Source organism: Saccopteryx leptura, chromosome 2, assembly GCF_036850995.1.
Source record: "Saccopteryx leptura isolate mSacLep1 chromosome 2, mSacLep1_pri_phased_curated, whole genome shotgun sequence".
NCBI classification, from domain to species: domain Eukaryota; kingdom Metazoa; phylum Chordata; class Mammalia; order Chiroptera; family Emballonuridae; genus Saccopteryx; species Saccopteryx leptura.
The window spans coordinates 138,086,259-138,105,317 of record NC_089504.1 but is presented as its reverse complement, the minus strand read 5'-3'; the positions used below and the strand labels follow the sequence as shown (position 1 = coordinate 138,105,317).

Here is a 19,059-nt window from a genome sequence, read left to right as displayed (position 1 = left end):
TCATTTCAGAAAAATACAAAAAATTTTTTTGATTAATAAGGAGAAATAAATTTTTTTATTAAAAGTTTTTTTTGATTGATTTTTAAAGACAGAGAGGAAGGGGCAGAGGGAAAGAGAGTGATAGGGAGAGGGAGGGGGAGAAGGAGAGAGAGAGAAAGAAACATCAGTTTGTAGTTACACTCATTTATGTATTCATTGGTTGACTCTTGTATGTGCTCTATCCAGACATCGAACCTGCAACCTTGGCAGGATGACACTCTAACCAACTGAGCTAAGGCTGAATAATTTTTTAAAGTATGTTGTTAAAAACATATATATACACAATGGGTTAAAGAGAACCTGAAAAACGTTGCTGTCTGCTTTGTTATCTTTTTTTTTTTTTACAAATCCCATTAAGGAACAGACAGTTCAGTTCCAATGAGCACATCAAAATTCACGTTCTCATTTTCATTCTAGAAAATAATCCCCAAAACATTTTTCAAGAAAGAAAACAGTTTTGTTAGCTTTCTAAAAGATTATATTTTTAGGGATCATGTCTATAGTTCACCATTAGCTTTCTAATACATTAGCAGTAAGGCTACACCAATTATGAACAGTAACCTTAAGAGACAAATCATCAAACAAAATTCAAATTGCCCTATATAACACAAAGACATCAAAATGTAGTCACTGTATAAGAAAGCACATATGTATCTACTTATTTGTGAGGGGAAAAAAATACAGAATAATGAGCCAGAAACTAATAAAATGGGGCCCAACTGGTGGTAGTACAGTGGATCAAGGTCCCCGTTTTGAAACCCTGAGGTTGCCAGCTTCAGTGTAGGCTCACCAGCTTGAGCACAGGATCATCAATATAATTCTATGGCCACTGGCTTGAGCCCAAAGTTGCTGGCTTGAGCCCAAGGTTGCTGGCTTGAGCAAGGGTTTACTCGCTCTGCTGTAGCCCCTGGCCAAGGCACGTATAAAAAAGCAATCAATGAACAACTAAGGTGTTGCAACTCTAAGCTGATGCTTCCTTATCTCTCTCCATTCCTGTCTCTCTCTTTCCTTCTCTCTCTTCTTCTCTCTTAAAAAAAAAGAGAAAGAAGAAGAAACGAACAAAAGTGGTCAACTTCAGGGGGTGAGTGGGAATGGGTAGAAAGAAAGGGGGAATGAAACGTGATACAGAGGAAGGGGTGGCACTTTTCTAAGTGTGCCTTTTCATACAGTTCTGTGAGAACCACAGTAATGTTTCATATACTTCCCAAGTACATTATTACAATCCACCTCTATATGCTGCTAGAACCCAAATGGAACACAAACAACAAATGAACCTAGCTGTATTGCAGATAAGCAAAATATCATAATTACACTGAAAGAGGGGGAGAAGAAAAGAGCTAACCTAAATAATTTTGGAAATCAATATTTTTGCTATATATTGGAAAGCTAAAGACAAAAGGAACTCTACCCAAACACTACTATCTAGTTAGTAAATACCTCACAGGGATATGAGATCACAACTCTGAAACTTCTCTTGATGTATACTAGGGTGGAGCAAGTAAGAACACAGATAATGAAAGCCAGGTTTCTCACTGTTGGAGAAAGGAGTTACAAAAAAGGAAGGGTAGAAGTCTAGAAGGAAACTAGTGGTTTTGGGTTAATCAGAAGTACCAAGATGAACTTACAGTCTTTACTAGGTACCGGTAAATATTCACTAGGGTAGATACAGAGAAAGAAAAGGTTTATATGCATGGATATACATAAACCTATTGCCATAGAAGCAATGACATACCACTAGCAATGGCCATACCTTGCACCAAAATTTTGTTTCTAAATATCAATCTCCAATTTAAAAAACTAGGAGTCTTTGGAGAAACGATCAATTTGGGGGCTAGATCAAAATGAACTCAATACATACTGAGGTGCCAGAGGATAAATAACAAAAGGGGATATGTCAAGGGACACAAGAGCCCACCTGAAGGGACCCCAGTGTCCAGAGCTGGGATAATCTGGGCAACAAAATAAATAATTATAGTATTGAGTTATAATATATAGAATAAAATAAATATCCATAAGGCCACATTGATGTTAAAATTGAATAAATGAAGAAAAATAGCTCTTGTAGAACTCCAATTAATAAACGCAGAAGGAATGATGAAAATAAAATATGTCAGCATCTAGCAAACACCGAGTAATAAATGTTGCAGGTAAGAATTATCAGTAGAATATAAAATTAATGGGAAACAGGGTATCTGCATAGTCTTAAAACATCCCCTCTCAAACAAACAAACACAAATCTCCTCTCAAGAAATGTATTGATTTCAATGGGAAAAATATAGTATTTTTGCAGTGGAGAGAGCTGGTAGACCTTAACTAAGTGGCGAAAAGTTAGATCAGTAGCAACGAGACATATTGATATTATGTATACTTTGATATATTAACACCAAGAGGAACATAGCATCACTTCTGTGATATTCTGGCCAAAAATGCATAAGCCAATTTTTAGCACAAAAATAAAACCAACCTGAAAGACATTCTACAGAATTACTGGCCAGGACTCCTGAAAACTATTAAAGTAAGGAAAACTAGAGAGAGACTCCTCCAGACCAGAAAGATGTGAAACGACTAAGAAAACACGACAATTAAATGCACTGCGGGATCCTGGGCCTACAAAAAACAGTAAGACAATTGGCAAAATTGGATTCATTATACTGGTTAATATTATTATATCAATATCAATTCTGGTTTCTACATTGTACTATGATTATATAAGATATTAATATTTGGGGAACTTGTAAAAGGGTACATGAAATTTAGTGTAGTATTTTTCCAATTGTTTTTCTGTATCTAGAATTATTTCAAAATAAGTAAGTATAGTCTCTGCCCTACAGGAGTTGATAGAGCTGATAAAATACTGACTGGGTTGTAAGGAATGTATGTTTTCGGAAAGAGACTTGACCTTGGGTGGTGAGCACACAATGCAGTATGTAGATGATATGTTATAGAACTGTACGCTAGAAACCTATATGGTTTTATTAACCAATGTCACCACAACAAATCAAATTTAAAAATGTAAAGTGTCTATATCAACAAAAAACCATATTATTGTCTTTTTGTCTTAAAATAAATAATAAGAAAAAAAGCGGTAGAGTGTCGGCCCAGCGTGTGGAAGTCCCGGATTCAATTCCCGGCCAGGGCACACAGGAGAAGCGCCCATCTGCTTCTCCACCCCTCCCCCTCTCCTTCCTCTCTATCTCTCTCTTCCCCTCCCGCAGCCAAGGCTCCACTGGAGCAAAGTTGGCCCGGGCACTGAGGATGGCTCCATGGTCTCTGCCTCAGGCGCTAGACAGAATGGCTCCAGTGGCAACACAGCAATGCCCCAAATGGGCAGAGCATCGCCCCCTGGTGGATCCCAGTCGGGCGCATGTGGGAGTCTGACTGCCTCCCCACTTCTAGCTTCGGAAAAATAACAAACAACAATAATAACAACAACAACAAGAAAAGAAGAGGAGGAGGAGGAGGAGGATGATAAAGAATGTATATGGCTTAAAACCAAAGGGCTACTATATTCAGTTAGAAGTACTATTGTTTTATGATGTAACTGTGCCGTTACTACATTTTGAAATTTAGAGTTATAAAGAATGTACGTGCTTGAACACCAAAGGGATACTATGTTCAGTTAAAGTACTATGGCTTTATGATTTAACTTGTGCTATTAGTACATTTTGAAATGTAAAATGTCATAAAACGAATAGTGCACAAAGAAATAAGGCTGGAATTAACCTGTGAAATTCATTTTCACATTTGTTACAAAGTTGAAGGCATTATAAGGGACATCATAAAAGTTAGGAAGAGACAGTTTGATTAGGTAATTTTAAAGACAATCTGGTACTCTTTAAATTAAACTCATGAAAACAAAATTTTTTAAAAAAAAATACTAACCTGGAAACCCATGTCTCAAACCTTCTTAGAACCTCAATATGGATCAAAGACAAAAGATGATTACTAATCATTGAGAAATATTCTGGTATCAATATTCATATGTACAGAGCAAAATACTCCTGGTGTTTGGCTTTACAATCTCCGGCTCTTATTTGAACCTTTTCATAAAAAGCATACTGAGTCATGAACAAATAAAATACTTTTATTAATATTTTTATTAGCAAGAGAGACAGAGAGAGGGACAGCTAGGGACAGACAGGAAGGGGAGAGATGAGAAACATCAGTTCTTTGTAGCAGCTCTTTAGTGTTCATTCATTGCTTTCTCATATGTGCCTAGACCAGGGGGCTACAGCAAAGTGAGTGACCCCTTGCTCAAGCCAGCAACCTTGGGCTCAAGCCAGCAACCCTGCAGCACTCAAGCTGGTGACTCCGTGCTCAAGCCAGTGACCTCAGGGTTCTGAACCTGGGTCCTCTGCGACCCAGGCTGAAGCTCTATCCACTGTGCTACCTCCTGGTCAGGCAAACTAATATTATTTTTAAACAGATACCTTTATGAACAGATATTTTTATTTAAAATTTTTTAATTGATTTGAGAGAGAAAGAAATATTGTTATTCCACTTACTTATGTATTCATTTGTTGATTCTTGTGTGTGTCCTGACCAGGGATCAAACTGACAACCTTGGTGTAACAGGATGATGCTCCAGCCAACTGAGCTACCCAGCCTGGGCTGAAAAATTATTTTGGGAGGTGAAATTTACTTTGCTTTTCTATCACTAATGGTCAAATTCTGTGAGGTCAATTCTGGACATACTACCCAGTAAAAAGCCTTTGGAGGGGTGACCTGGTAAGGTATCCAGCAGACTCTCACTATGGCAAAGGAACCCTTATTCTATAGTCAAGTTTTAGTACAATCTAAAATTAGCATGAGCTGTGTGTCAAGCACCTCAGTTAGCTTCCTTTTCACATCCATTTTCCCACTTCTATGGCCGTTTTCTTTACTCTGCCTGAGTAAAATCAATAGACTGAGGTAGTCTATGCCTCCCATATTATTCTCAGCACATAGGCAACGATCTCCTGGCAACTAAAACAACACCTAAGGTGTTAACAGTAAATGAATGTATCTGTCCATCCACCTTGATGTCATGTTTTTAAAGTTGTACTCTGGATCTAGCACCAAAGGAAAATTTAAAATTTCAGATATATGCATAGAATGGATTTTCAAAAAGGTAGCAACAATGGATACTGCCAATATAAAACTTCTGATGAATCCTTAATTCATATTTATTGCAGCTTGGTAATCTTAATTGAACATGTGGATTTCCAAAATTAGTTACTATTTTTATGAAGAACGTGGTCCTTCACTGGACATGATTTTAAAACCAATGAAAGGATACAAGGTTATCCAAGGACATTTTAAATTAAAACAAAAAGTAACACCAATCCTGCACAAGCTATGGATAGACACCCAATGATCTGCATTTCCAAATTAAATGAGAACTAAAAGGCAGACAATGCATTTAGTGGGGGAAGGTGAAGGAGAAAATGCTTCTACTTTACCTAATTCCTAATTGTCAGTAACTGGAATTGGGCATGACAACCAACTGACATCTAGCATTTGGCTAACCGTGAAAGCTGATCGGGTCTGTCAGGCACCTCCCTCCTCCATCACCATTCCAAGTATATCCTGTCAACACTGGCCCAAGAGAAGAGAAACAATCATTTCCAAAGCTACTGAAGCTGCATCCTCAACAAAACTCACTTCGCTGGCTATTTATAGGCAAATCTAGAATAGTCATGCTTCTAGTTATATTTTGTCCAGAAAGCAGATTCCTTTAGACACCGGAGTCGTTTCACGGATAATTTTTATTTATAATTAATTGAGGTAAACCAACATTTCTATGAAATTTTAGAATATATTATGACTTCTCATCGTGTGTGTAGTTACCACTGCACGATATTGCCTTTCATATATTCCACGGCAATGTATCACAGCTGCTTTAAACTATGGAGCAGAGTTAAGTCCAATTAGCTGTAAAATAAGTACTTTGGTTTTCTCATCCCACTCACATGACTTCTTAATCCAAAGAAAATTGCTATGTTTTACCTTTATGTTTAGGACAATATATTACCGACTAAGCAAAATCTTCACACTTATTTATTTACCCTTCAAAAATGTCAAAGATAAAAGAAATAACAGTTTGGCTAGTATATTTAATAATAGCAGTATCTTTAAAGTCTGTGTCCTCAGTTACAGAATTTTCATTCTTTCATCTTAAAAATTGTGGCAGAACAGTGTACTCAAAGATATTAGACAAAACATTTTTTATTAGAAATACTAAAATTCACACATTCATTCGTTCGTTCATTCAACAAGTATTTATAGAGAACTGTAACAGGCACTGCTTCAGGCACTGAGCATTCAGCAATGTTCTAGAAAACAATCTCTGCTTTGGGAGTATTCTTCAGTAAGTGCATGCCATAATGTTGGAAAAGCTCTGAAAAGAAAACGAAAGCCCGGATAAGAGCATAAAACAGCAATGCGTTAACAGAACTTTCTGTGATGTCTCTGTGTTTTGCCAATATGATAACCACTAGCCATCAGTGCCTACTGAGATGAAATATGACTAGTGTGACCAAAGGACTGAATTTTTTTATTTTATGGATTAACTTTAATTGTCCCCTATAGCTAGCAGCGACTGTGTTGGATAGTGCAAGGTTAGAGAGGGAGACAGGTATGGAGAGAGGGGTTTCATTTACGGAGGACAGAGAAAAGATCTCTAACCAGATAGCTGAATAAAGGAGAGAGAGACCAGAACCTGACCCTTCCCCAGAGGAGCATGCCTACATTTAAGTGTTGCTAGCAAGAACCACAGCACAGCCGAGGCGCCTACGTGAAGACCGTCAGCGGCAATTCTTTTAAGCTTCTGCGACAGAATGTTAAGATCTGAGTGCCTCAGGGAACATGTAGGCATGATTTAACTTGTAGAAAGAAAAGTGTTGCCAACTGGCCTGTCACTGAAACCCATCCTCTACAATGGATGACCTTTTCCTTCTTTAAACATATAATAAACATTATGAACAACTGTATTTCTCTGTTGCCTCAGTTACCAGAAAATTCAGCAATAAATGCTCTATAGCAAATAACTAAAATACTTTAAGTTTCTGGTATAATTATCTCCTGTTTTCTCTATGGTTTTAAGTTTTTATAATTCCTACCTCATTGTATTATTTTCTTTTATTTTAATCTACTTCAACTACTTTTTTAAAAATCCTGTTAAATGACTTAAATAATGTCTACCATTTGTTTTAAATTAAGTCTAAAGAGAGAGAAGTCCATGTAAAAGTATAAAATTTGAGAGTTTAAGAGAAATGAAAGTTCTGTTAAGAATTATTAAGTTCTATTAAGGATTATTAATGCTCAGTGGACCTGACGTATGGACGTCCCAGGTCTGATTCTCACTCAGGGCACACAGGAGAAGCGACCACCACCTGCTTCTCCCCATCTCCCTCTTACCCTTCTCTCCCTCTTCCCTCCCGCAGCCAGTGGATCAATTGGTTAGAGTGGCCCTGGGTGCTGCAGCCGCTGGAGCACATCAGCCTCAGGCGCTAAAAATAGCTCCATACTTGAGCACTGGCCCTTGATGGGGTTGCTGGGTGAATCCTGGCCAGGGTGTATGTGAGAGTCTGCCTCACTATCTCCGCTCCTCTCCCCTTAAAAAAGGGGGGGAATTAATTCTCATTCCCCAGAATACAATGAGCCCAAAGGACCTAGTAAAGAAAAGCACACAAAAAAATATGAATCAACTAGTTAAACTTGTTAGAGCTGGCTAAGAAATATTTACTAAACCACAATATTCCAGCAGCAAAGTGTCTCAGAAAATATGATCCAACTAGAAAAGAAGGACCCATTGGAGGTGACAACCCAAAAGAACCGAGCTGGGAGAAAGCCATTTCCACAATTCCTATAGCTCAAACGTTATTAAAAATCAAAGGTTTCGGCCCTGGCCAGTTGGCTCAGCAGTAGAGCGTCAGCCTGGCGTGCGGGGGACCTGGGTTCGATTCCCGGCCAGGGCACACAGGAGAAGCGCCCATTTGCTTCTCCACCTCCCCCTCCTTCCTCTCTGTCTCTCTCTTCCCCTCCCGCAGCCAAGGCTCCATTGGAGCAAAGATGGCCCGGGCACTGGGGATGGCTCCTTGGCCTCTGCCCCAGGCGCTAGAGTGGCTCTGGTCACGGCAGAGCGACGCCCTGGAGGGACAGAGCATCGCCCCCTGGTGGGCAGAGCATCGCCCCTGGTGGGTGTGCCGGGTGGATCCCAGTCGGGCGCATGTGGGAGTCTGTCTGTCTCTCCCCGTTTTCAGCTTCAGAAAAATACAAAAAAAAAAAAAAAAAAAAAAAATCAAAGGTTTCCCTGACAATCAAAATTCAGCCTGATTCTTGAAAGGGTACAAGTACTTTACAGGAAGCAAAAGAGGTTAAAGGCATGTGCTCCTGGGCTGGACCAGCATGGCCACTTACTAACTATATGACAATTCGTCAAGTTACTTAACATTCTGTGCCCTGATTTCTCATCTGTAAAATGGGGTAATAATTTCTATTTCATAGTGTTGGTGTGAGGCCTAAGAGAAAAAAAATCCATGTATCACTTGAAAGAGTTCTTGACACAAATATACTAAGGGCTCACTGATTATTGGCTATTATTAGTAGGAAGATGTGCTTTGGAATCACATGCATTTGGGTTTAAATCTGCTTTCTCTGAAATACTGGGCAAGACTTTTGAATTTCTATGTCTCAATTGCCTCATATGTAAAATGAAAATAATAACATTCACCTCAAAGGTAAGAAGAGACTAGCCTAAAAGGTAAGGCTGTCAGATAGGAGGTATAATCTGTATAGCAAAGTGCCTTGGACACAGTGAATGCTTATTAAATATGCACCCTCACACTGTCTCTCCTGCCCTGAAAGCCTCAAGTCTGACACCTGGCAGCTGTTGCTCCCCCTGCTGTGAAGGTTTCCTTGGTCGTGTGTAGGACTCAGGAGACTGTCCCTTTCTTTATGGAGAGCAGCTCCTTACACATTTCTGAAACACCAAACCTCTCACCAGAAAGGGAGCTCTAATGTATCTTTTTGTTTCTGATTATTAAAAATGTAAAAAAAAAAAAAATTTTTTTTCTCAAGACACAGGCTCTAAGGTTTATTTTAGCAAAGAATTCAGTTTTATCTTCTTCTAGTGAGAATTTTCAACTTCTTAACTTGCCCAACTTTTTTTAGCCTTTAACCTAACTCTTACTCAATTATAAATTCCATCCATCTGGAAAACACAGTATATTTGATTATCAATTTTTTTTTTTAATTCATTGAGAGGAGAGGAGGCAGAGGCAGACTCCCACATGCACCCGACTGGATCCACCTGGCGAGCCCACTGGTGGGGGATGCCCTGCCTGTCTGGAGCGTTGCTCCACTGCTCAGCAACCCAGCTGTTCTGAGCTCCTGATGTGGAGGCCATGGCTGCAGGAGGAGGAGGAGGGAGGGGGAGGGAGAGAGAAAAGTATGAGAGGGAGGGATGGAGAAGCAGTTGGGCGCTTCTCCTGTGTGCCCTGGCAGGAACTGAATCCAGGACTTCCACATGCCAGGTTGAGCCAACCCCAGCCAGGGCCTGATTACCAATTTTTTATTCTCATCTTGTTAATCATTTTTCATTTATCATAAAAATGAAAAATACGCATTTTAAACTTGAGACTGACCACAGTTTCTTTTAAACAATTTATTACTTATCCTTAACTGATTTAATCATATTGTAAGGCCACGAGGCCTCGTTCTTTTTTTTTTAATTATATATATTTATTCACTTTTTAAAGGAGAGAGAGAGAGAGAGAATGAAGGTGGGGAGGAGCAGAAAGCATCAACTCCCATATGTGTCCTGACCAGGCAAGTCCAGGGTTCTGAACCAGCGACCTCAGCGTTCCAGGTCAACGCCCTATCCTCTGCACCCCCACAGGTCAGGACGAGGCCTCATTCTAATGAATAACATACCGTATTTCTACACCTCCTAACTAAATATTCTACAATAACTTGGTTTGGTGCCCCAGCTTTTTCAAAACACAATACCTAATAACCCATCATTCACATATATTTATATACTGACTTAAAGCCTTGAGTGTTTTTTCTATCCTCAATGGTTTGGTATCTTCAGTCTTGCTTAACAAACTCCCTTCTCAACGGTTTTCTCAATTTTGTTTTATATAACGACTATCTATAAAAGAAAATATAAAACAAAATATAAGCACAAAGAACATAACATCAAAATGAATTTCTGACCATGACCAATTAGCTTCAAAAGCTTTTGTCTGACCCTCCTTGGCCCCGTCTCCCTCGCTGCACAGGAATCCCTCCCCAAGAAAGCGCTATTCTGAATTTCCTATTACCATTTTCTTGCTTTTCTTTATATTTTACCATAATGTATGTATTTTAAGTAATATATTATTTAATAGTTTGTTTTTAAAATTCATATAATGGGGCCCTGGCCGATTGGCTCAGTGGTAGAGCGTCAGCCTGGCGTGCAGGAGTCCGGGGTTCGATTCCCGGCCAGGGCACACAGGAGAAGCGCCCATCTGCTTCTCCACCCCTCCCCCTCTCCTTCCTCTCTGTCTCTCTCTTCCCCTCCCGCAGCCAGGGCTCCATTGGAGCAAAGTTGGCCCGGGCGCTGGGGATGGCTCCATGGCCTCTGCCTCAGGCGCTAGAATGGCTCTGGTTGCAGCAAAGCAACGCCCCAGATGGGCAGAGCATCACCCCCTGGTAGGCATGCCAGGTGGATCCCGGTTGGGGGCATGCGGGAGTCTGTCTGACTGCCTCCCCGTTTCCAACTTCAGAAAAATACAAAATAAATAAATAAATATGGGATTTAATTCCATATAATAAATAACAAATATTTAATTCCATAAATAAATAAACAAAAAATGGAATTATATGAATTTTGCCATCTTTTTGCAATTTGCTCTTTTAACTCATTTAAAATCCTACAATTTATCCTTTTTTATATATATAATTTGTCCATTTTGATTAGTGTAGCTATCACTTATTTATTTCCATTGTTATAGCTTCTGAATAAATATGTATGTACTTTGTTTCAGTTCAGTCATATGCTGCATAACATTGTGGTCACCAATAAACCAAAAATACGATGATGGTTGTTAGGTCTGCTGAAGGAGGGACGCACCGGCTTGATGTCATACAACATCAGGGTGGTCAACTCATGGACCACCATTATAACCAATATCAACAGGGCAGGAGTAGGGAGGAGGGGGTAAGAAAAGAGAAGGAAAAGAGAACACTAGCTGGTCAACAGTGGCACGAGGGCAGAAGGCGACGTTGTTTGCTTACACAGTATTTGGTAATTTTTCTTAACTAAAAATCAAACTGTCCTTTACAGTCTCCATCAAATGTCCCCACATCAAAAATGCTATGTCAAAGCAACAGAATGTATTATCGTGAGACCCTTTCTCAGGGTTATTTCTTCTCAAAGGTACACTGTGAGTTTAACTCGACATCCTCAGCAAACTGCTCTCAGGTCCGTGACTGAATCTCCTGAGATAAAACTGTGAACCTACAAACAAAGCTCTTCCTATCAGGCTTCATGAGAAAATTATAAACCTGAAAATACTTTAATTTAGCTTTAGTTTAGATTAAAGAGAGAACTCATGGGTGATGAAGGTACTTAGAAACTTCAAGAAAAAAATGGCTTTGATACAGGTTATTTATTTAAGGAGTAGGGTTAGAAATGTGATGAGTTGAGAAGTACTCTCATTTGGTAGTGTTAAGGGCACATTGAACAATGAACACTTAAGCCACAGGCACAAATCTGTGCTTCAAATTTAAATTTGCACATGCTCTGTCTTTTGTCAAACTACGTACTAGGGAATTATAAAATGTTGGGTAAGTAATATCAGGGAACCTCTGTAGTACATGATTTCAAACTGCAAAGACTTTGGCCTGTAACCCTAAGACTATGTTTTAGAAAACTGAATTTCTTAGAATGTATACCATAGACAAATGATCATTTACATTAAGTTGTATACATTTTTTTTTTCCTGAAGTAAGAATCCGGGAGGCAGAGAGACAGACTTCCGCATGCGCCTGACTGGGATCCACCCCAAATGCCCACCAGGGGGTGATGCTCTGCCCATCTGGGGCCTTTGGTCCTTTGCAACCAGAGCCATTCTAGCACCTGAGGCGGAAGCCATGGAGCCATCCTCAGCGCCCGGGCCAACTTTGCTCCAATGGAGCCTTGGCTGCGGGAGGGGAAGAGAGAGACATAGAGGAAGGAGAGGGGGAGGGGTGGAGAAGCAGATGGGCACATCTCCTGTGTGCCCTGACTGGGAATCGAACTCAGACATCTACACGCCGGGCTGACGCTCTACCACTGAGCAAACCAGCCAGGGCCTGTAAACTATTTTTGAGATAGAAAATTGGTTTTGCTCACCCACCTTGTTATAATTAACCTGATGACGATGACCTCATTAATCTTGTTATAATGAACCTCATCCATGTACAAACTATACAGAATCTTATGCTAGTTGGGAAAAATATCTAGACTCACATACTAAGATATCTTCCTCCCAGTTACATAGTAAAATAAAAGCATTTCCAGCAGATTCATTTTCAAGACCTCAATGCATAATGTCACTCTTCCACATACTTGTCAAGCTGTTTGCCCAGGGGAACGACAGACTGCTCTAATAAGAGAGCTATTTGCCTAGATGAGCACACTGTTTGTCTTAATAAAGTGATTGAAAGAATTTCCTAAAGCAAACAGTGAAGTCACTTATTAATTCACTGTATGGTCTTCCTGAGCAAAGATTTCCTGAAGCAAAGAATTAAGTCATGTTGACACAGGTGGGCTCAGTTCTAATATCTCTGATTCTACATACAAATAAAAAGTGGTTCAAGAGCTTGACCTGTGGTGGTGCAGTGGATAAAGCACTGACCTGGAATGCTGAGGTGGCCGGTTCAAAACCCTGGGCTTGCCTGGTCGAAGGCACATACAGGAGTTAATGCTTCCTGCACCTCCCCCCTTCTTTCTCTTTTTCTCTCTCTCTTCTCTAAAATGAATAGTCTTTTTTAAAAAAAATTTTAATGAAAAAAAAAATGGTTAAAGAGAAAATACCTAACTGGAATAAAGTAATGTTCAACCATATAATATTAGAGGTTGGTGAGTCATCTTAGCTCATAAATTCACTGTAGAAGAAATTGAGACCCAGAGAGTTTAAATAAACTGCCCAAATTCATATAACCAGTTAGGGAGAGCGTGAACAACATAATCTAGATATTTTGCTCTGAATCCAATAAAATAGTCCTTTAAACATAGAGGAAACTAGTCTTTTATAACACTTATAAATGATTCCTAGACTTGTAAGCATCTCCAACAAATGTAATATAGAAATTTAATGAAGGACATAGCATTTGCAAAGTTGTCAACTCTGATACATCTCACATATTTCACAATGAAGAAATTCAGAAATCAATGTGAATTCCTATTCATTTTACATTTATTTTATATCTTTAAAGACCACACTTACACTGGCAAAAATGTCCATTCTCCCATTTGTTCTTCTGCACTCTACATATAGAAGCTATTAACATGAACCCTCAAGTCAACCTGAGCTAGTAAAAAAACTCTGACCAGTACCCCAAAGTCACAACCATCACCAATGAAACACTATGTAAAGTTGTAATTACTTTCGGCCATTTATTTTTATAGTTCTTAGTCATTCAGAAAGTGTCTAATTTAGACAGTGAAAAACCAAGGGTCCTTATGACTTAAGATTAAATTTGGCTTTAAATCCTAGCTCTAGAAATCATCTTTTTTTCTCTCTACACCCTTCAGAGACCTAGTCTTTCCCCCAGATAATCAGCAACCCCTAAGGCAGCAGAAGAGAGTAGTAGCCTGGACCTAATTAAAGGTAACAGGATCTGGACATCTGGCAAGCTAAGAATAAGACCTTGACCTTAGTTATGTTTCAGCTCCCGAGCCCTAAGGTGGAGCTACCCTGCGGCTACATTCCCATGAGATCAGACAGAGGGACACCAGAGAAAACCTCACGACCTGACACGACCGACCGAAGGAATGATTTATTCTCTTTATCTCGCACCTCTACCCAACCAGCTCCCAGCATGACCCCAAACCCAACTCATGGTGTTTTGTTGATTTGCCCTATATAACCTGTAACCTACAAACCACTGGAGTCATTAGCTCCCTGTACCCAGATTGGCAATTCAATAGCAAATTATTTTTCTTTCTATACTGCAAATTCCTGCTCGTGCATTTCTGTGGGCCAGAGTGCATAGGCAGACAAACTCAAAACCACTGGGGTTCTGGTAACAATGGCAGGCTGACTTTATGTTTAGACTGCTGAGCAAGTGGAAAGATTTAAAATACATCACATCACCAACAAGCTTCCCACTGTCTACGGTTCCACAGTCCAATAACATAGCCATTAGCCACGTGGGAACATTTAAACTTAAATTAATTAAAATTCAAAACTAAAAAAATCAGTTCTTCAGTTACATATTTCTGTAGTAGAAATGTAGGTATACTTTCAGAAATTTTTAGGTGTATGTTGTATTTGGCTACTTCCTACAAAATGCACATCACTAGCAAATATGTATCATTAAATAAAACAGAAAACAACATTATATTGGTCAGGAGAGAGCAACACAGAAATAAGGAAGCACAACATCTCAGTGTCTTAACACAACAAAGGTTCATTTGTTCTAACTCATAGTTCAAAGTAGATGTTTCTAGACAGGCCATTTTGGATGCATCTCTGAGCAGTGATTTGAAGAGACAGGCTCCTCCATATTTGCCCCAACAATGATGAGCGGGGAGGGTAGAGGAAGGGAGGAAGGCAGGAGAGAAGAGAAGGGTTTTGCCAGATATCTGGGAGCTAGGTTTAAAAGTACACACATCATTTCTCCCCATAATCCACTGGCCAGAAATATTCTCCTGACCCCTAATAGATAGAAAGGGATTGAAAAAAGGCTAACTTCCTATAATCCCAGGAAGAAAATTAAATAGTGTGGTAAGTACAGAGGGCTGTCTCTGTCACAGAAGTCTTCCAACATCAGACCTCATCACACAACAGATGAGAGTTTGTTTACAGCAAGTGTCAAAATTCTATAACTATAGTAGACTCTACCAATATTCAAAAGCATTCCTTGCGCCTCACCAGGGATTATACATGCCTGCCACACTGATGCCAGGCAGGGCCACATGACTTGTGCTGCCCATTTCTAAAGGACTGCACACGCCCAGTGGCCATCTGATCCGGTTTGTAACGTGTGTGGCTCGACGGGGGTCACTTTCAAGCAGAAGCTTTAAGACCCACTGTACACTCTCATTGTGAGTTTCTTCCCTCTGCTGAAAGACTAGCAGAGTCTCAGGCAGGGGCTTCTCCTTCAGCTCACGTCTCAGAATGATGATGACATGGACAACAGTCTTAGTTACCTGGAATGGATGGATAGCATGAGAGAGACACCTTCGTCGTTTTGAGTCCCTGAAATTCTAAGGGCTGTTTGTTATCACACCCTAGCTTAGCCTAAGCGACTAATAAGGTATAAAAACCATAGCAGGCCCTGGCCGGTTGGCTCAGCGGTAGAGCGTCGGCCTAGCGTGCGGAGGACCCGGGTTCGATTCCCGGCCAGGGCACACAGGAGAAGCGCCCATTTGCTTCTCCACCCCTCCGCCGCGCTTTCCTCTCTGTCTCTCTCTTCCCCTCCCGCAGCCAAGGCTCCATTGGAGCAAAGATGGCCCGGGCGCTGGGGATGGCTCTGTGGCCTCTGCCTCAGGCGCTAGAGTGGCTCTGGTCGCAACATGGCGACGCCCAGGATGGGCAGAGCATCGCCCCCTGGTGGGCAGAGCGTCGCCCCTGGTGGGCATGCCGGGTGGATCCCGGTCGGGCGCATGCGGGAGTCTGTCTGACTGTCTCTCCCTGTTTCCAGCTTCAGAAAAATGAAAGGAAAAAAAAAAAAATTAAAAAAAAACAACAACAACAAAAAAAACCATAGCCGTGGATGCGGTCCATAGATGCATTATAAACCAAGAATGGGATTTTTTTTATGATTTGTGATTAATAGTAGAAACATTCCTGTGACTGGTCGAAAACATGACAAAAGCAATAATGTAAATTAGGCACAGCGTTCACCTTGGACTTCTTTACTTGTAAAATTACTTTCCACATCCTGGGGAAGGCGGAGTCCCTTGCTTTCCCCGCTTCCCCTGCCAGATAGTGCAGGCTGCAGAGGGAGGGGGGTTCTGCTCCTGCATTTTCAGACACTGTTAGTTCAGGCACAAGAAAAGGGAAAGAGACTTTCATCTGGACAAACTTATACATAACAACATATTCCTAACCACTGATTTACAAATCAACTTCTGGAATGCAACAAGGGATACTGAAAACCACATAGGTGGTACTGTAGGAATGTAATTAGTAGGAACAGAAAATTTTAAATCAAAAGTTGAAAGAGCCTGACCAGGCGGTGGCACAGTGGATAGAGCATCGGACTGGGATGCGGAGGACCCAGGTTCAAGACCCCGAGGTTGCCAGCTTGAGCACGGGTCATCTGGTTTGAGCAAGGCTCACCAGCTTGAGCCCAAAGTTGCTGGCCTGAGCAAGGGGTTACTCGGTCTGCTGTAGCCCCACGGTCAAGGCACATATGAGAAAGCAATCAATGAACAACTAAAGTGCTGCAAGTAAGAATTGATGCTTCTCATCTCTCTCCTTTCCTGTCTGTCTGTCCCTATCTGCCCCCTCTCTCTGTCTCTGTCACACACAAAAAAAAGTTGAAAGAGATTTTAGCTATCTAATTTACTTGCCCTTTTCCAGAGTTTCAACCAAAAGGAGTTCTATAGAAAAAGTATTTCTATCAGCCTCATTTTGCTTTTCTGAAGTCTAAGTTCCTTTGCTGTTACTTTAAGTAAATTCCCATTAAGTCTTCTCCTAGGATGGAAAACAATCATCTTTCAAAAAACATTTTAGTTACAGTCCATTACTGACTATTTAGGGCCATAACAGTAGCAAGAAATCAGTGTATTATGAAATCAATAAAGCGGCTTTTCTCCTTGCAAGGTACTGCATTCAATACTATCACAGACTTAACACCTTACAGTAAGTAACCTAAAAGGTCAGCTTTCTTCAACAGTCCTAACAATTAGCATCAATTCTTCCATTTAAAAATAAATAGCAAATTGGCCTAAAGGCCTATAGACACACAGAAAGAAGAAAACTGGCATATTTTTTAACCCAGTGGACAAATAAAGCTCTGTAAATAATATTCACCAAAATTCAATATAAATTATAACAACACTTCTAACTCTCCATTTCCAACCCTTTGATCAAAATAGTTTTTAGAACTACTGTGGTAGAAACACTCCAGATGTCCTCGTGTCAGTGAATACCGTCTACGCACAGTGCCAGGCAGTGGGGACAGCAAAGCTCCTTCTCCTCGCAAAAGCATCATCTGCTCAGGACAGAAATTTACATGTAAGAAAACACTAGAAAACAACAAGACAGTGCAGAATGTGATGGTCTGTACTGTAGGAAATCAGCTTTATCTCCTTCCCATAAAAATCAAAAGGAGACACTCAGATGCTCACCACCACCTTTCTGAACCTGACTGATAATGAACAGTTTCCCGTTCTACATTGCTATTTTTTAAATTCTTCATTTGGAATGGAATAAATTTAAGTAGATCTAACAAGCATACACTGGCAGTTTTTTTTATTTGTAGCAGCTAATTAAAAACAGCTGCAACACTAGCTTTTGTAAAGAGAATGCATCTTAGAACAATTACCATCACAATTCTGCCAGACACTAGGGTCTTACCCTGCTAACAGGTCAGCAAATTACTCCCACCCCCAGCAATCTGCTGTGCAGGGACCTCTAGTTCTGCATTTGCTGAATTGATGAGGTACAAACAGACATAAAGAGAAAAACTCAATTACACTAAAATTGCATAGGTCAGTATTTTACTCTGTTAGAATCATAAAAAGTAAACTCCAACTATAAGCAAAAGTTGCTAAGAAAATTAAATTATGTTCCAAAAGCCAGTGAGTGAGAAATAATATTTTCCGATAGGATCAGTAGCTTAGCTAAATCTGAAAATGTGCTAAAATATAATCCTTCTACTGTATATGATAACCAGCTGTCTTTTTGCATTTATATGCATAAAACGAAGGGCTCCTGAGAGTCATTTTAAATGATTTCAAATGTTAATTAGAAAAAAGTATCAAGTCTAAAAATAACCATTTTCTCTTTCTAGCCAGATTTACTGTACAGCATGGCATTCAGTATGTCAAATTAGTAAAATGTGAAGTTATTTTTATAAATAACTCTGTAGTTCTTTTAAATAATCTCTTGAAATGTCAGAAATATTCCTAAATTCATTTGATTCCCTTGTAGAAAGTAACATTCCATCTTCTAAGTAAACAGAGATAGAAAACATTTATTTTCATTCCCTCCTAAAACTCCTCTAAAGCTACAGGATAATATATATTAAAATGTGTATGTATATAGATAGACAAGAGAGGTGCATACATACATCCATATATACATGCAAGAGAACATGATAGGAGACAACAGCAACAACCTGTTCAAAGCTGGGATCCACACAGACGAGGGGTCACTAGTGTGGCGGGCCTGAGATAGCCAATGTTCCTTAATTAATAACATTATGGCAAGAAGTAAATAAGATAATATATGTTACAAAATAAGTATACAATAAATGCTAGCTTTTATTACTAATAAAACATTTACAAAGGATGACTTTTGGAAGACACCGCCATATTTTGAATTAGCAAGCCAGGGCTAGGAGAGCATAAGGTTAGGAGGAAAATGTAACGAGCTGAGCCCAGAGTGGTGAATTACTATTTTAGTCTCCTCAGGGACCCGTGTATTTCCAGCAGGACGTGGTTAACCTTGCCTAGGAAATCCTTTGCAGAAGAGAAGGAAGAGACCCAAGGGAGAGTATATTTGGAAATTTGATCAAGTAAAGAAATAAAAAATCTGACCATAGGAAACATCAAGAGAAAGGCCCGGCTCCACAATGGGAAGTACAAGGTATTCTGGTACCTATTTAAATGCA

At 39.9% G+C, this 19,059-nt stretch overlaps 1 protein-coding gene across 6 annotated transcripts in view; it reads right to left on the bottom strand.

Moving 5' to 3' along the window:
- BICD1 (BICD cargo adaptor 1) overlaps positions 1-19,059 on the bottom strand; it is a 233,090-nt gene that overhangs the window by 134,879 nt on the left and 79,152 nt on the right. The window lies entirely within an intron of this gene.